Source organism: Cimex lectularius, unplaced genomic scaffold (assembly GCF_000648675.2).
Source record: "Cimex lectularius strain Harlan isolate CLEC.00 unplaced genomic scaffold, Clec_2.1 scaffold145, whole genome shotgun sequence".
Taxonomy (NCBI): domain Eukaryota; kingdom Metazoa; phylum Arthropoda; class Insecta; order Hemiptera; family Cimicidae; genus Cimex; species Cimex lectularius.
In genome coordinates, this window is record NW_019392922.1 from 572,515 (window position 1) to 592,975 (window position 20,461).

Here is a 20,461-nt window from a genome sequence, read left to right on the forward strand (position 1 = left end):
CAATGTTGTTAAAAATTAATTCTGAGCTCTCGGGAACTGGTTTGACTTCGTAAAATATTTTTTTAAAGAGATGTTATAAAATATAACCCATATAATATTTATATCAAAATGACCAGGATAGTGTCAGGAATTTTTTATTGTTTTTTGTCCGGTCTCCTCTTAATGATAAAAACCTTAAACTTAAATTATTTTGTTGCGTACCTAAAACATGTAAAATTAATGGTAGGACAAGTTTATTTTATTCAGTTTTAATAATAACAAAAAGCCACTATTTTCAGCAAATTTTTTAAAATTTAAATTTTCTAGATTTGTCTCTCGTTATGATCTTTAAAATCAATGTTTAATTTGTTTGAAACATTTCTTTATGCGGTAGTTTTGATTTGAAGTACTTAGTATAACAGCTACTAAAACTATCTGGGTTATCTCGATCGTTTGATGGATAACCCCGGCCGTTTCCACTCCCTTTCTCATCCTTTATATATTATTTCCGTTTTTACGTGATGCATTAAAAAGGGCGGTTGTAAATTTCGAGTTAAATTTCCCCGACGTAATTCTCAAAATGGTTTTAAATATCGGGGCGGGGCATAAAAATCGTTTTCGGGAAAGAACCCGAGGATGATCTTTCGGTGCCAGACTATAATAACTGAGCACTATCACTGTTTTTTTCACCGGCGGCGATGATCACAATATATTTTTTTACGGGCCTGACGTCTGAGGGGTCCATAAAGGCGAGAGTTATACCCGGGCGACCCCTCAGTTTTAGAATCCATATTTCTGTCCTGACCCGACTCTCCCGACTGATTTACTCCGAATAAAAGTCCCGTCCTGGTAGCGAATAGTTTTCCGTCGGAGATAAATCAAAGCCTCGGTTCCTCCTAATTTCTGTTTGCTCCTCCTGCTCACAATTTTTTATTCTCTTCGTCTTCCCTTCACTCCTTTTTATCCACTTTATCCGAAGCGGATGAAGCTTTGCCTCTTGTATACGTCAATTAGTTTCACAGCTTGACTTCTTAACGGGAGAAGCTGATTCATGCATTTATCGTTTGTCGCTCAATTTGACTCCGTCGGAAGCCTAATTTGTTTATTTTTAATAGGTTAAGTTGTGGAGAATGAAGTTTCTTCCAACGGACATAAACTCCAAATTTCTGAAGATGATCACATCATCATATCGGTCGTAACCTTCTTTCCAACAAGAATGTTATGAAAAAAATAATATTTGTAAGACAACTCAGATGAAAATCAATTTCCCAGACAGATTAAGAAATATTCTAAAAATAAACACGCTACTTACTTGTTGAGATCTTTGGGATGGAGAACTTGTAATTTGGACGTTTCCTATCATCCTGATCCTGGTCATCGTTTCCAACCCGCAAATCTACCACTGAAGTTGGCGAAGTGCCGAAATGCACCTGACTGACTAAAAGATCAAAGATGTGTAGAACAGAAAACTCAAAAATGCGAAAAAAAGTTTTCTATTCTACGATGTAATTTTCAAGGGTTAACATTTAAGTTCAAATCATCCAAGGTGTCCTGATTTTATCATGTCGATTCGAATCGTTAAAGTATTTAAGAGTCCTGACTATTGTAAAATCAAGGGAGATTCGAATAGGAATGCTCTCACACCCTTTCTCTTTCTTTTCTTTTCATTTGTTCTTTTTCTTTGTAATGCCGGATGACAGCGAGTTAATCATATTTCGTGTGCAATCACAACGGGGTTTCAAAACGCCGTAGTAAGCCGCCGGTTCAAAAGGCTCAGTGCAATATATTACCAGGATCAAGTTCTAATGAGGCGAACGTATTGTATTCCAGCTTGGCGTCAAAATCCATTTGATCAATTGTGGTCAGATCTAATGATATATGAACATCCAACATTTCAAATTCCCAAATCTTGGTATGTAAATTCTTATTATACTCTATAGTTCGCGTTACACCATTTATAACACTTCTATTCCATATTTATCATTTTATTTTTGTTAATCTAGAATAAATATTTGACTTGAACATTTATTGTTAATCATTAAAATATACAATAAATTGTATCGTAGAATATAAACCTAGATTAACCTCATTCGTTGGCATCAATGTTGCCGATAGTGTTACCCACGAAGGTTAATGTTAAACTTAATCTTTACCATGCGCTCAGCATTCAATATTGTCTGTGCAATTTCCATTATTCTATAGAGTTCTTCGTTAAACACATAGCTTTTTATCAGATCCCAAAAATTTTTAAGGATTCCTGTGTGTATGCTTCAGGACTGGGCTTTACCCCTTCCAGGAGTACAAATTTAGCCTGCATAGGACTTGGCACCAACGTAGGACATCTTTGCTGATTCTTCTTTCTGGCAATATCTGCACAGGCTTCTTTCTGCTGCTACGAGACATACGCTTCCTGAGCCTGCCGAGTCCACTTCAGTAGTTCAACAGTAATTCTAGTCCTAACACGTTCGTCGGTCATTTGATGAACTTTTTCGTATAGCTCTGTTCTGAAATCCCATTGTTCACAACTTATTTTTAACCCATCGTCTGATGAACCTACTTATATTGGCAATTCGGTATGCCACAAAATGGGCCAGGACCGATAGATGACTTCATAGAATTTTCTCGGCTCTGATTTTTATTACCGATTAGGTATTGAGAATAATGTAACTTTACTGTTTTATCTTCTTTCTGGAATATCTGCACAAGATTGTTTCCGATATTCATATGTCTCTGGAGTCTGCTAAGTTCAGTCAGCAGGTCAGTAGCAGTCGTAGAAAACTTTCCGCCCAAGCTGGTAGTAACCTTTACAATTATATAGAAAAGATCAGGGATAAGGCTAATTTGAAAGAAAAGCACCCAGTCCATTCTTCAAGCTTTCGATGAAGATATCCCCTTCATTAAGTCTTCAAAACTATTATTAATGATTTAACCATTGTACATTAAACATCTACTTACAGTACTCGGAAATATGGCTTAAACAATAAGAAATATAAGGATTTTCCATTGAAGAATGGACGACACCTTCCTATTAATTAATACCGTTGAGGTCGTTCCTTTTAGCGCTGCCTGGCCGTCCGACTAGATTGCTATTCTTTTGCCTATAACAGCCAACCTTTGATCTCCCTGGCATACTGAACAATAGCCACCTTCTTCGCCTGAAAGACAGGTTATTGCCCAAGTATTATTTGAATTCTAGTCCCTTTCTCCCAGTTTCTCTATTTTGGGATCATGGCATCAACATGAATTCTCAGGATCTGCCAGAAGTAGTCCTCTTTTTTATGCGGTTAGGCTATGAAATTATTTGTCCCAGCAATAGCCTCTCCTTGGAAGAAAAATATAACATCAGGACTTTCAGGGAAACAGTGGAGGTCGTTCTCTTTGCGCGAGTAATATCCAGTAGTCTCCGAGCAGTATTGACTTACTACCTTTAGCTGTATATCTTCTTTAGCCATACATTTTATCATATTATATATTACATATATCTTATATATTATAATAAATAATCAAGTAACCAAAGTATCCGTTATTAATTTTTTTGCGAATTAAACTTCTATATAAATCGAAAAGAAAATTACATTTTAAGCGTTGAAATTTAACAATAATCAAAAATTGTCTACCATCTAGGACAGTTATCTCCCCATGATTCCAAGAATTTAGAAAAAGATCTCGAGTGTAAAAAGCGAAGGAACAGCTAAGCCGCTCTCCTAGTGGCTCGACCCTGCCCACGGGAGGTCTTAATGCGCGCAGTACTAAATGATTAACGTTTTAGTAAACTTTCTTAATGTTGATCCATTCCGTTCATAGCCACGGCTCGTGTGGGTTTTAATAGAAGTTGTGAAATAATTCTGACACGTAATAGCAATTAACTTAACGGGTAAGACATTGTCAACGATCCTTGCAATTTTACGATGATCCTACTTTAAGAGCGCTTATCTCTCTCTCTCGTGTGCAGTTGCGACTATAAAATCTTCTGCAGTTTTCCCTTCTATGTTGTTCTATTTTGTATAACGACTAACGTTCTATATGGCTTAAAAGCCAAGCAAAAACTTAGAAAGTATGTATTAGTAAGTTGTTCATCAAAATAGAGACCATACAAATCAAACTATTCCGGAATAAAGTAACTATTAAGTTATTTCTATCAGCTCCCGTTATGACTACAGGTTTTTCATAAATTACATACATGTAGATTTTGGAGTAATATGACATAATATTTGAGCACTATTGTATCTCCTATTTTGTACCAACCGCTTCCATTGATGCCTTGCATTCTTCTTTCTTTTCAAAACCCACGAAGATTTTTTGTGTGTCAAGTTTGTTTCATCGTTTCTGTACTTTCAACATTCATTTAATTAAGGTTTTAAGTTGAGATAAAAAAGTCAGTGTCACGAGCCGGATTCGAACCCACGACCTTCGGCTCGATACGCCGCTATTCTACCAATCGTGCTATCGTGACTTCGATCCCCTCGGGCACTAACTTCCCATCTCAACCCCATATTTTGAATTTTCCCTCCACCCCAAACTTTCAACATGTTTTCTTTCGGAAGATACTGGTTGATACTAAGGTTCCCTGTATCACAAATGGTTCCAGGACTTCTCTTATTCTGTACCTATAGCTTAGGATTCGGAGTTTCTACCTGCTTCCAATGATTCATTTCTATTGCTTTTTTCATTTCAAATCTAGCAAGGAATTTTTTGTGTCCAATTTTCCAGTCCATCGTTTTCGCATTTTCATCATCTTCTTTCCTAAGATACTCGTTGGTACTATGGTTCCCTGTACCATAAAAGGGTTCAAGACCAACCAGCAATGTAGCACTTCTCTACTTCGAAGAAATGTCTTGGGAACCATATTTTTTATTAAGACCTAACCTGTTTAATTTGATTTTGTAATTATCCTGTTCATCCGACATTTTTTTTAAATCCTTTATTTATATTGAATTGAGTACATATCTCAATACCATGGATTTCAGCAGAATATTTATTTTTGGGGCCAAATACTCTAACCCCTGATCGGTGAAACCCCATAACTCCTTTAGGGGGCATCTACTTAAAGAGGACAGTTAGGCCTTGCTCACAGGGGAGGACGAAAATAAGGAAAACTTCAATACCTGTCAACCATTCATTGTAATTGAATAAAATAGGACTCAAAACGTTAGGTTTTAGTGTTTATACCAATTTTATTTTTGGTAGTTTCTGAAAATTACTTGAGATAAGGCATTATGCAAGGCACTGGCAATTATTTTGAATACATCAACAAAATGATGTACCTAATTAACTTTTTTTAGTTCGTTACTGTATAGTAAAAAAAAACATGAAATAAAGTAACACCCAGTTTACATGTAGACAAAAAAAAAGAACATAGTTACAAACATTTTTTAAAATAGCGGTGGAATAGAGCGGGAAATGTTTGAAGAAAATGTTTTGAAGTTTTTATACCTAGATTCGAATTCAATGTTCGTGCCAACGTTTCGATCTTTATTGAGGTCATCTTCAGGGCTCAAGGAGTTTATTTTTCGTGTAGATGGGTCATTCTTGTCTCACAATAAACACGACAGACAAGAATGACACATCTACACGAAAAACAGACACTTTGAGCCCTGATGTTGATCTCAATAAGTTTCGAAACGTTGGCACTATAAAGAAATTTTTGTTTAAAACCTTCTCACCAGACCGCATCTCACGATCTCCGAATAATCATTGACTAACGATCACTAAACACCGTACATTTTTAATTAGTTATTTAAAAAAAAAGGACTGTAATTCATCTTGGGGTTATGTCCTTCCAATTCATAGGCAGATTTTTTGGGGAGCAGCTTTTTTGTTGCTTGTATTTGTGATAACTAATATCACCATCCGATCTGCTATGGAAGATTAATGTTTAGGTACATATAAAAATTATTTATGGGTCGCTCCGAGTGTCTATCACACACTGATTAGGGATAAACCAGTTTATTTTTTATAGCTATCATAAACAATTTTTCAGTGCTAAAAAGACATTTAATCATGTTTATAATTATTGATCCATTGAATTGGAGTGTTCAGCAAAATTGTTAATTTATTATCCCACATCTAGCCTTACTCTTGTTTCGATATTGTATTCATTTTTTAAAATTTTATGATTTCTGTTTAAGTTCAAATTTTTTAAACTTAACATGGCTCTAACCCGCTAAAGATTCCTACGAGAAGTTTGGGTGAAATATTTTTTTTTTCAAAGTTGAAAAACTTACTACGGTTATTCTATTATTAATATTACTATTTCCAAACCTAGAGATCAGAAAATTTCAAAAAACGCACTCCATTAAACATTCGTTTTGGTGGTGTAATTGATTTTTTAATTACTTTTCTCAAAGATGAAGTAATTGATGAAGGAAATGAAAAAATCCTTGTCTGCCTACACACGCTGATTTTTGTTAATTCATGAATTATACTTAATGAATTATAATTAATTATTGAATTACCCATTCACCGAAGATAGCCAGACATGGATGATAACTATCAAACAATTAATTATGCCTTTTTTTCCGTTTCTTTTTGTTATTTAAGTCTGGAAATTTTGTTTAATTTCAAACAATCTGTTCTTATCGTTCGTAATCCATGAGTCAATCTTCTCATTAAGATAATCTTGACTTTCTATTTATGTTTTAATCTTTTTGTTGTTCCTTCTTTGTTTTGTTAGTAGGATTTTTTACTGTCCTTAATTTTCATGCCAAGTATTTGCTTTATAACAATTGTGGGACATGTCCTCATCCCTCCAGTGATAAAAAAACATACGAGCCTCTGAATTTTGTTGAGTTATTTTCTTTTTGCTACATGTAAGTCAATACTTTTTCAATCTTTATTTCATCAATTTAACTGTAGAAATTTATTTAAAATTAAACTTAATCACTCACCAGTGACATTTGAATTTTTTTAATACAACGTTTGAATAATTTAATGATGGTGGTAGTTTTTCTACGTTTTTTAATAGGTTTTTTAACAGTTATAAAGTCGATAGTAAAGAAATAAAAAGTAGGTTAATTGCACCACGACAAAGTATATAACAGTCGAGAAAACCAAATTAATTAAAAATCATCGGTTCTATTTAAAATTGTAATTCTTGCTACAGTCCACCCACCGTTGCGCCCTCTCTCTTTCGTATTTGCACTGCTTTACATATCCCGGTGACGGGGCCTCCAGTCCCAATATTTAATTTGGATGTGAGATGGGATAGCGGATATACAAACAAGCTAGCGGTCCACCCACACGTACGTGAACGCTTAAATATCGGTTTTCACCGTCTAATAACTAGTTTGTGACGTCCTTCCTTAAGGGTTTATGTCCACCTTCCAATCTTGTACCTTGTTTACAACCGGCGTTGTAAACTACGGCGATCCAGACGTTACATACATCAACACCCGGTTCAACTCAACAATGGACGACTCGGTCTAATTCGAGGGATGATGTTAATTACAATCGACGCTGGTGGTTTACTGCCGTTTTAATGATATTCGATCGTATTGTACTTGAAAGGAGGGTCGATGGCACCTCATAAGCCCTGAATTGATGGTTTCTTCTTATATATATATATTGACCAAAGCACCCGAGAGGATAGTTAAACAAATATAAATAAAGCACTATAGAAATAGAGTCATACCATTTAGGACAATTACCTAAAAATTATTTGTTTGTTTTTATGATGCAGAATGGTATGCGATTTCGAATGCGGTCAGGTATTACGAGGCTACCATCGACAAATGCCTAATAATAATATAAGCACAACTAACATGCATCGGATAACCACTTAACCTTTGACACTCTATCCAAAATTACATCTTCAAGCAGCACGATTACCATCAAGTTTCAACTTGGTTTATAGGGGTATTAGCTACAATGAGAAAGAAGAAAATGTAAGAAAATAAACTATTTACCTAGGATAGGTAAATAGGCTTTTCCTTATACATTATTCTGAGATGCATCATGCGCCCTGTTGGCAACGAATAAGGACTAAGGCAACTACCTCATCAATAGTAAAGTGCAGAGTCTTTTGGGTCAAGGCCATCTCAGGCATTGGCAGAACAACAAAATTACCCAGCTAAACATTGAGCAGAGGAACAAAAATTAGGCCAACAAAAGTTCGATGAGGTTACCTATCGGCTCTGAAATAAATTGGTGAAAACGTAGATCATCAGACAATGTATTAAGAAGAAATTCGTGGTTCAATGGGATTCTATTACAGAGCTCGCGAAAAATTAATCAAAAGACAATCAAACTAAAGGCCGAATTACTAAACCTAGGACTAGAAAGGATTGCTGACTGGACACTGCAGACCACAGGGATTTGTCTCGCAGCAGAAGAAACAAACTGCTGGGGATACCTGTTGACGCCATGATCAATCATTAGTACTATAATGCAACAAGATATATGTTTAGACACATCCTTCTAGGGTAGGGAAAGTTGTCGCTGATGAGGGAACGCGGGAGTACCGAAATATATACGAGTTATACAAAAAAATACATTGTTTTGTTCCTTGTTTTTTAAAAACTGACACAGAAACAATAATAGGTCTATTACAGGTCTCGGTAGAAATATACCAAAAATTAGAATTCTTGCTTTGGTCAATATGCCACTGCCTTTCAGGTGGAAACTGTAGCCAAAAGATCAACTAAAGAATTAGCATCTACCTAGTAATTCCAGAGTTGGCATCAAGGCGCTGTCAGACATTGAGGAAAATTATAAAATTAACAAAGACCTCGGTCTTAGCCATACCACCGTCGAAGTAGGCTCAAGGGTCTATCGACAACATAATTATTTCAACCCCCGACCCATTTTAACCTAAACACGCTCACTCCCCCACGCATTCTTAAATACGTTCCTTCTTATTTACCCACCTTTCACTCAAGTAGGTGATTGAGAACTAGATATTCCTCCTTATCCCTTTATCATGCTGTTTACATGCATGATTACAATATCTATTCTAATTGAGGGTGGATGTGTACTTGATATTCCGCCATTTTGTACTTCACTCACATTCGTGCACATAAATGAATGTCACGAAACAGTAAAACATCTAACACCAAATGTAGTATATATACAGCAATAGGATTACCTGTTATAAAGAAAAGATCTAAATACACAGAATTCCTACTCGTTTTCTATATGGAGCCAAGAAATGACACGCTTTAAGTATGTAGGACACATTGAGCAACCTGTCTCTCCATGTCGGGCATATTCGCGGGCTTTGGCCCAAAAGTAAGTGTCCGCGTGGCAACCAATGGCCCTTTCTGTGTCGGGTTAGGATGATCCTTCTTCTGCAGTTTAGATTCTCCGGAGCCACCGTCAACAGGCAAGACCTTCTCGGACCATGTAGTCCACTAACTCTGCCACCTTTCTTTACCATATTCTTTATTGCTCGTTTAACATCAGCGGGCCGGATCGCAATACCAAGGTCTGCAAGGAAACAATAGCGTCTTTTGCCGTATCGTCTGCTCGTTCGTTGCCTTGTAGTCTGATGTGTCCAGGCTACGTAGACAACTATTACCGTTTTTCCGGGACGCTCCGACTCAGCGTATCTTTCGAACAAAAGCACGACGAGACACCGAGAATCCCTAGGGCCCATTGTGCACTCAGGAAATCAGTGCATACGGGATAAAATGAATTCCCCGGATTGCACTAGTCCAAGGGCGTGGCAGATCGCATACAACTAGGCTTTGTAGGGACAACGAAGTACTCATCACATAACATGACATTTCTTACGATTATTTTTCTTGCATGTTAATCAACGTGTTAATTATGGAAGTCTATTTTTAAAATCGATTACACTTCGTATTATCTTGATGATTCCAAAGAATGGTCAGTTGTATTGGTTCTTTTGTATGAGTTTTTAAATAAATCGAAAATTCAAATAGAGTTCGTAATGAAAAACCAAGTTTCTTAATTTAAGAAGAACGTAAAACGGTTAAGATTTAACCAATCATTTAACAGACGGAGTCGTTTGTTAAATTACTTTTTACCGAAGTCGGGTGAAACGTTGTCCGTTGGAAATTAAAAGAAACAACTTTGTAGATGTAAATAATCAACAATCAATAACTTGGCCGTCTCGTTAATCATTTTTTAAATTGAACAAATCGCTTAGAACAAAGTGGAAAAGAATAGAAAAAAACCTTCCTCGGACACATCATTGTATTCAGTATTGATTCAGAGGTGGTAAATTATGTCCGTCCAGAATGTTGCTTGGATATCCTCTGAGGCTGTGGTGTTAAACCAATATTTCACTTGGCTAACTACCCCAGGACAGATATATAGACAAAGAGAAGGAGAGGAGCGGGGAAAAAGCCTCTTAAAAAAACGTATAGCCCCAAACAAGGACTATAAAATTTTTAAGCCTGAACGGACCTTAATGATTATTTTATTTATCGGTTCGGCCGGTATTAGAATTATTACAGAAGATAGCCTTCTTGTTAATTTGTTTTTTATACTTTATCGTCAATTGGATTTTATTTGTATCTCAATATTTTGAAATGTATATTGTTCTTGTTTGCTTCTTGTTTTATGGATATTACACGATCAAAGGAACTTATTTAAATGTTACATGTAACTTTGTCGTTCCTTGTCATAGATAACATCATAAAAACAATACAGCTTCATTTCTAAACCCACCAGTTGTCAAAATACAAAGTATATATTTTGTTATTGTTTTACTAAATAAATTCCGTTATACCGACTATAATATAAAATCTCATTTTAAAATACTTTCATGAACTGTTGGTCGGCTTCCCAAAAAACTCGTGTCGAATGGCTTCCCGGCTGGGCATAACTCAACTTCTCTCGTACAATATTACTATTTTTTTCCATTAATATCATTTCTAATAATTGTCCCAAATTTTGTCAGTAAAATTTTTAAAAAATATATAATAAAGTAAAATTTTTAACTTATACGTTCAATAAAACTGGCCATTGCTGTTTTATTGTCATAACACATTTTGTAATGGAAACCGAACTCGACCTTCCACCCTTATTAGGTGTAAAGGTGTACAAAAGATGGCTTTTGAAAGTGCCAACAGATTACATTTTACATAATACAACAAAATATCGACAATTATCCCTAGGTTGGACATTAAGACCTCCTGTATGAGAGAAATTACATTACACCACATATTTACTTACGTATAAACAACATAAAACTACTTTTGTAGCCATGGTTTATAGTTGAAATTTAAAACGTCAGCTCTTTCTTTAAACCTAGTGCTAATTTCATAAAAACTATATTATCTTAAATTGATAATAGAGTTATTAGTATTCAGTAGTATTCTAGTAGCAAATAAATACATTCAGATCTATATATATTGCATTTATTCTATTTAGTAGATGGAGTACTTAATATTCCTTCATCCACCTGCATACAATAACAAATTAATCTAATTAGGGTCGATGGGGTACTTTTAAAAATTTTCCGCCTTCGACCCACAGTTCGAGAGGCGATGTGGATGCTATTTCAACATCAATCCCTACCCCTTCACTCTAATAAATACACTCTCTCATACAAAACACAGAAACACAAAACACATATTTTGACGGCTATATACATTAAAAAATTCCCAATTGCCCTAAAAAGCGGAACAGCGGACTTTGAAACTCGCTACCGTGTTCGAGAACCATTCTTAAATCCGGGGAAACCTACACGCTCTCTGTATTGAGCCAAAGCATGACACGCCTAAATATGTGGGACACATCGAGCAACCTTTGTCTGCATAAGTGACTTTGTACGCGGGCTTTGGCAGAAGCAGGTGCCCGTGTGTCAACCGTGTATGGCCAATCGGATGAGAACGATCCCTCGACGATCACTAAAAAATTTAAATGGACTACCAAAATAACAGAAGTTTCGAACAACACCGTTCATATAATTCATATGATATCAAAGCATGCCAAAGTTCACTGATGCTTGAAAATAAAAAGTAACACAAAAAATAAGCCAATTTCAATGTCGAATGAAATACCAAGAAGTAACCATCACCAAAAATTTACATGGACTATCAAAATAACAGGAGTTTCGAACAAAAACGTTCATACAATTCATAAAAATAAGTATAAAGTTCACTGGTGGTTGAAAATAGAAAGTAACATGAAATACTATAAAAAATTCAACTTCTAATTAAATACCTAAGAGTTACTTTCACAATGAATAAATATACCATCTACATTACATAAGATTACAACAAAGCCCTTCATATAATTCAATAGATGTCAAAGCACGCCAAAGTTCATTAGGGATTGCAAATAAAAACAGTACAGTAACAAAAAGTAACATGTGAAAAAAATAAGAAAATGCAATGGAAACGAAAAGTAATTTCAAAACTGTTGAAATTAAAAAATAATTAAACTTTGGGTATATAATGTGGTAGATTTATGGGATGACAAACAGCTCATCGACCTTGCATATTATCCTTCTTTTTCTGGTCTTTCCTGAGTATTTTGTTTTAAGCTGCACTTCGTACTTTGTGAAATTGTAAAAACATTTTTACATAATTCATTAGATTTCGTGGTCCGATTGACCAAATAACATCTTTCAATTAATTGAATTATCATAATTCAATTAATACCTTTATGTAAGGTATTGGTTGAGATAAATGTAGGTATTGGTTGTCACGATAGCTCAAGTGGTAGAGCAGCGGCGTATTTAGCCGAAGGTCGTGGGTTCGAATCCCGCTCGTTACACTGACTTTTTATCTCAACCAATACCTTACATAAAGATTAATTCTTACATAATTTGTTATATTTATAATTTTTAATTTTAGTTAATTTCCCTTACAATGGTGAGGTTGTTTGATTTTTTAAATAAAAGCATAGGTGTTTTTAAAGTCACCAAGTATTATGAATTGTATTTTGTAAAGTTGTTCTTCCCGTTTTGATTAACAGTCCAGGTAGTCTTTAAAATTCAATTACTCGAAAGGTGCTAGTATTCAACTCGGGTGACTGCAACAGGTCGGAACAAAGTCGTTTCTTACATCGGGTTTCGCGTGATCCAAATCGATTACTCAACGAGATAAATCTAAAAAAAGGAGAGCCTTGTTTACACACAAAAACTTCGTGAAGCCCTTCTCCGATCCGGTAATTAACTTGTAATATTCTTTCCACGACGGTTTATAAATCACAAAAGCTTCTCAGCGATCGGCTTCCACGCCGGGATTCAACTAACCGGTATAGTTTGGTGTTTTTGATATTTTAATATATGTACATTCAGTTTAACCCCATACCAAGAATCCGATTGAGGCGTAGTCGGTTTAGCAAGATATCACAGGCTGAATTTCCACGCGTGATATATCATCGGCCGAAAGTTAATTTTTAAATTTATCGATTATTAACCGTCCTCTCTGATACAAGATTTATTCCAACTACTAGAGGCCGAGATACAAGAGTTATAAATTACAATTGATATACCAGGAATATTATTTTCTGGCAGCTAGATGGATTTTTACCCAATTTTCGTTATTTATAATATTGGTTTTTCTTTTAACGATAAATACCCAGGGGGCGGAAAAGGTCACGATGAGATTTTTTACTTAAAGAAAGATGTGTGTAACGTTTCCTTTGAGTATGGCACGTTAAGTTCTTTCTAACATTTCAATTATCGCTGTAGCCTGCAGGTAAAAGTAAAAGTAGGCATGTATTTACAAAGTTCAATTTATCGCTTTCTTATTCTCTCACTGGTGAAAGTAATATTGAATATATTTTGGAATCGACATTTTTGAAATTATTATTTGAAATGAAACAGGCCTCGAAACTCGTACTAAAATCATGTATGTCTTACCGGTTTTCAATGAACTTGTCTTTGAACCCCTTGAACTTCTTTCGGGCACGCCTCGTTCCGTGGCAATTCATCATCTGGCCGGTACAGTACGCTTATAATATACAGCAAGGCTACACGAGTTACTTCAAAATAATAAATAGTCCAAAGGAATTAATTCTTAAGTTTCACTTACGTTGAACGAAAAAAAAACAACGAGAAATATAAAACTAAATTAATCTTTATGTAAGGTATTGGTTGGGTAAAAAAGTCAGTGTCACGATCGGGATACGAACCCACGACCTTCGGCTAAATACGCCGCTGTTCTACCATTCGAGCTATCGTGACTTCGATCCACTCGGACACTAACTTCCCAAGTCAACCAAACCTTTCGAACTTTCCCTCCTTTTTGTCATTTTGCCAATGTCGTGTAATCTATTTGGTTCTCGGCGACAAATGAAATGGCCACGGAGGGCTTTAGTGTCATGGGTTGAATCCCGCTCGTGACGCTGACTTTTTTATCTCAACCAATTCCTTACATAAAGATTAATTAATTTAAATATATTATTTGTTCAATCGCACCACGAAAACTAGTGAATAAAACTAAATGTTTTGTAGTTTGATTGTTCCCGATTTCGGTTCTAGCAGACACGTTTTTGCAGATTTTTTCTGTTAGAAAACTTTTGAATTTACCTAAACAATCCATGATGAGGTTTCATCGCAAAGTTGGACAGACATTACAGAGAATATAGAAAAATTCGTTTTGTTTTCTCGCCATATTCAGTATTTTGTTTATAAAACAGTTAGTTATTACATATTTCACCGTTAATCTATCCTTTGATCTGATATGAAAATTTTTTATTTTTATTTTATCGTTACAGACTCTGGTCTATCTATCCTCCTTAGGTTGGTCTGTCAGACATGTTTTGGCTTTTCGCCATCTTTAGTGTTTTACTATAAAATAGGTAGATAGTCAATTAAAAACAAATGATTTAAATTATGTAAAATATTACTCATATGGCCCAGTGGTAAGAAATTTCAGACACGTATCCAATATTTGTTTACCTAGTAGACCAAAAACATTTCTTAAATTAAATAAAACGAATCCAAATTATTTATTAAAAACAAAAAACATTTTTTTGCCTACTTTACTGATAGCGATATTTGTATTTGGTTACTTTTTATGTATCTAATATCATTTAATACAGCCCTACATAATATTAAATTATTCTGGGTAGAAAAACAAATGGATTGATATATATTAAATATAATAACGTTCAGCTATATACAAAAAAAGGTAGAAAATCACATTTATAAAAACGATTTAAATTATAAAAAATATGTTTTTCTCTGCCCCTGTGAAGCAGGACCAAGCGCGGACACGTACCAAAATTTTTTGACCTAGTATTACCAAAAATGTTTCTTAACTTAAAAAAAAGTTTGTTTAAAAAACAATTTTTTTACGTACTTGCTGATAGGTTTTTGTTTTTGTAACTTTTTATAACTTGTTGGATATAATCTCATTTTATACAACCGTACATAATTTTCTCTTGACCTGGGTAAAAAGAGAGATAGACTAAACCACGGTTCAAATATATGTGCAAAAGAAAGGTAGAAATCCATATTTTACAATAATGATTTAAATAGCCTAAAACAGGGTTTTTTCTCAGTTCCTATAGCCCAGTGGCAATGATGTTCGAAAACGTGTCCAAAATTTTTTCTCTAAGAGCAGAGACAAAATATGTTAGGTAAATTAAATTTATATATTTTAACATATTTTACAACATATTACAACATGACTTACTATCTTTTTTTGTGGATATATTTGAAGTTTGGTTACAGTATAACCTTTAGTTTCTTTTTTTAACCTATAATAAGAATATAATATGCAATATAATACCGTATTAGATAAGATTATACAGTGTGTTCGGCTACCCGTGCTACAAACTTTGCCAGTAGATTCTACATTCAAAATGGAACCAAAAAGTCCTAATTAACTGAATCTCAACAAATTTCAGAGTTATTCCCTTTTTCTGGTTTTTGTAAGATTTCACGATAAACGATGATGACTCCAAAACTAAAATGTTATGGACAAATCCGTTGATACCATTGAAGAAAACTGCGTTAAATTTCTAATAAGATGCGATCAATACTAAACATAGGTGAAATAAGCCTTTTTTTATGTAACCAGAAAGTTGAAAAATAATTGTTTTTTCAATGTGTGGTGATTAGTGACCGTTAATCGATATTTATTTAGAAATCGTGAGATGCGGTCTGGTGTGATGTAGGTTTCAGAAAAACATTTTCTTTATCGTGGCAACGTTTCGATCTTTATTGAGATCAACTTCAGGGCCTGGGATTTACAAACATTGTTTACATAGTTTTGAATATATTTTTATTTACATTTTTTTATATATTCAATCAAAGTGAGTAGAAATATTTTGATTGAATATATACAAAAATATATTTTGCATTGTATAAATTCACTTTTCCACATCCAAAATGTAATTGTTATATGTAAACAATGTTTGTAAATCCCAGGCCCTGAAGATGATCTCAATAAAGATCGAAACGTTGGCACGATAAAGAAAATGTTTTTTGAAACCTACATCACACCAGACTGCATCTCACGATTTTTAAATAAATGTTTTTTCAATGTTGAAAAAGTTACTATGGTGATTCTAAAGGACTATTTCCAACCTTAGAGACTTTTTTAACATTTTAAATTACATGTTTCAAAGATAAATTGATGAAGCAAATTAAAAAACCGTGGTTGACAGTTTGGTAAGGTGCATAGTTTAATTATAATAAAAAATAAACAAAAACTTAAGGAAATTTTAAATGAATAAACTAAAAACATCTTGTATTTTAAAACTCTTTTATTCCGGGGAATAATAATACAATAATACAATAATCCTTTAATCAAAGTTGAAGTCGTGTTGGTAAATAATAGCATAGTAGTAATAGTATAAACACTTGCATATTTCGGTTTCGAACCCAAATTTAAAAAAACAAAAAACATAACACATTCATTCAAAATTTCTTTAAGTTTTTAATTTTTAAAAATTTTTTTCCACCTTACCAATCCGTCAACCATGGTTTTTACCTTTCCTTCATCAATTACTTCATCTATGAGAAAAAGCATTAAAAAAGCAATTGCACCACTAAAAAACATATTAAATGGAGTACGTTTTCTGAAATTTGCTGATCTCTAGGTTTGGAAATAGTAGGTTAGAATCACCATATTAAGTGTTTCAACGTTAAAAAAAAAATTTTTTTCAGAGTACTGGCTACTTAAATGCTTATTTCACGAACGTTTACAAGTTTATTTTTTTGCAACAGCAGAGGTCATATAAACCCTCAGGGTGCCAGTGTTTTTGAAAAACGCCCATTTGTAAGTACGTCGGGGCCGCTGGATTTGAACATGGAACCTTTACCTTACAGTGATGAACGCCGTGCCAACGCCTAAACCGTTGCAGCCACCTACGCCCCCAAGTTTAGTATTAATCACATCTTACTGGAAATTTAACGTAGTTTTCAATCGTATCAACGGATTTGTCCAAAACCTTTATGTTTTGGAGTTATCATTGTTTATTTGAAGCAAGGTTGTGAAATCTTAAAAATCAGAAAAAGGAGAATAACAACGAAACTGTTGAGATTCGGACCATAGTTAATTAGGACTTTTTGGTTCCATTTTAAATGTAGAATCTATTGGCCAAGTTTGTAACACGAGTAGCCGAACACTGTAAACATAAAATTTAACCAAAACGAAGTAAAGTAGGTGAAAAAATTGTTTTTGAAACAACCAATTCGGATTCGTTTTATTTAAATAAACTAACTTTGGTGATAGAAGGTTAAAATATATTAGCCATTGTCCGAGCTTTGCTGCCAATGGTCTTTAGAAGCCGAGAAAAAATATTTTAGCTAGTTTAAGCTATGTTCGTAAAACATAATTTTCTAATATTTTTTTTGCATGCATTTCAAGCATATAAATATCAGACAATTCGTTTTTTTACCAGGATAAGAAATTAAACTGCAGGATCATATTAAATGAGATTAAAAACAAAAACTAAAATACGTTATCAGTAAAGTAGGAAAAAATTGCTTCTCGAAGAATAATTCGGGTTTGTTTCAAATACTCTTTAAAGCTTTTAAATACGAATTTTTACAGAAACAAATAATTCACGATTTTGGAATGGATTGAGATTTTTTTGTTCGGTGTCCGTTCCATTTAAAAAAGTACATAATTCTTCTAACTTTTCTCTATATTCCAATTTTTTAAAACCGTTGTAAAACTTAATATTGTTTCGTGTAATCAATGTTAACACGATTTAAAGTATATTTATACTCTGAAGTTGATAGAAATGTAGAAAAACTGGTAGAATAAGTTGTCAGATATTGGAAGATTTGATAATACTATGTTTTTTGATATGGTGTATTGAAGGTTTTCCTTTTCAATTGTATTAACGGAAACAGTTTAGTTCATAAACAAACCTAATTTATTTGTAATTTGATTGCCTAGGGAAATCCATTTATTTAATTACTATAATTATTTTTTAAACAGTTAGAAGTAGGTTTAAGCACTCTTTGAATCTGGAAAATTCGAATTTTTATAGCAGAAAAATGGCTTTTTTGGGGTTGAATTTAGCTGAGACATTTTTTGTTCTCTGGTGTCTTGTAATTCGACTTACTAATTCAAAACTGGATATTATCCAAAATTCAATATTACTACCTTCTAAATCCTCATTTCTCAACTTTCAACATGTTTAAATCATCTGCCTGGATTAAATTCGTTTACAATCATTTATCATTTAGCAACGTAGTTTAACATACTTCATAGCTAGAGCCAAAGTTGGCATTCGTTTTTTCCATTAAAATACCCTAAATACAAATTTTTCGAGAAATCAATATAACTTTTTTCCAAACATTTTCGACAATCACACAAATAGGGATAAATTTCAAACAACTACATTGTTCTGTAGGAATTTTTACATAGGATTATAACACTACATGTAATAGCACAAATGTGGCATCCAAATGTAAATAAAAACTGGAGTCTAACTAACACGTCTGAGGAGGTTTTGTTGATGCTATAAAATGCAATAAATGTTTGACACATTCAAAGCAGAGAACTGCAGCTTTACAGCCACGAACATCGAAACAAGCCTTAGGAATTATGAAACTTTTAGTGGAACACTGGACAGTGGATACCGGAGAAAAAAAGTTGACCACAGTCGATATAATATCAATTGTTTATTTTACATAAAACAAACGAATTTAAAGGCTCTTAAGCGTGCTTAAAACAAATTAGAATTTTCTTTTTTAAAATGAAAAAAATTTGCTGATACTTTTGTATATTTAATCGCATTTAATACCATCCTGTAAATATTATTTTATTTTTTAGGTAAGCAATCAAATCAACTTAATAATTGATATACATTAATATTAAAATAAATGCCAAAAAAGGCAGAAAAACTTGTTTCAAAAATATTTATTTTAGAAATTTTAAATATTTTTTCTCGACTCTCAGACATCATAGGCAAGAAAGATCGGATGTCTAATACTTTTTTGACCATACGAAAACCAAAAATAGTTCAATTGATATTGGCCTCATCCAAGAAGGTTTTTTAATATATTTAAATGTACGCAATTGGCTTAATCTTACAATTTCTATCCTTATTTAGAAAATGGCTCTGGCTGTTTCGGCTCATCCTAATTAAAATATTTTCACTTGCACCCCCCCCCCAACTTGGACGCTCACAGTTAAATATATAAATCAGTTAAATAAGTGATGATGGTTTCTTTTTTGGATAGCTTTTGCCACCTTCACGAACAAAAAGGGTTGAGCGATAAATCACGCACTAAAGACCGTTCCCACAGGTACATCTTGACACTTTTCACACGCTAACTAATAAGTTGTCGGTTGGAGGAATGAGAGAGAAGTACGACCAGGCTTAATATGGCCTGTATGGTTCAAATAACGCACATTTTTTTAAAATGCTGGATTAGTCGAAACGTCATGATTTTTTCATCGTATAAGGAATAAATTCGTGTTGTGTACACGTCGGTAAAGGTTAAACCCTTGGCACAATTTATAAATCAGGTTTTTTTCTACTTTCAGTACTTTTCTTATAAAGGTGGTGTTTTCACAAATGCCTACGGGCTGATATACTTTTAATTTGTGAATAGTGTAAATGAGAGCTTTTTTAATTTGAAGGAACAAGTATGTTTAAGTTTGTTTTTGTTAATTACAAGTTTTGTGTTAGTATCGCTGGATGACAAATATGAAAGGAGTGGGCGAGAAAGACCTACGGAGGGCCCTCGGGATCGGTGTAGGTTTCACTCATAAAAATCTTGGGTAATTGGAAAAGTCTGTCATTCCCTCCAATGCTCATGTCGTTAATGATTCATATTTCTTGCATCATGGCAAATAGTAATTACCTTTTTAGTTCCTGTCTGATTTATGGTTTGTTTTTCTCAGGTAAAATTTGTGACTCAATCTTTCCACAGTTTTTGAGACTGTTGTGATGTAACGATCGATTAAATTGTTTCGAAATTGTTAAAAAGAAACGTTTTTTGCTTCCAAATGTCACTTTTTCTAAATGGTTAAAAACCTTGTTAAGTTTCTATGAAATTTTCTCACATTCTCTGAGTATTAAAACAAGGCATTATTTTATGATAAAATATTATGATTAAAAAAAAATGACAAGAGTATATTTTCTCCTA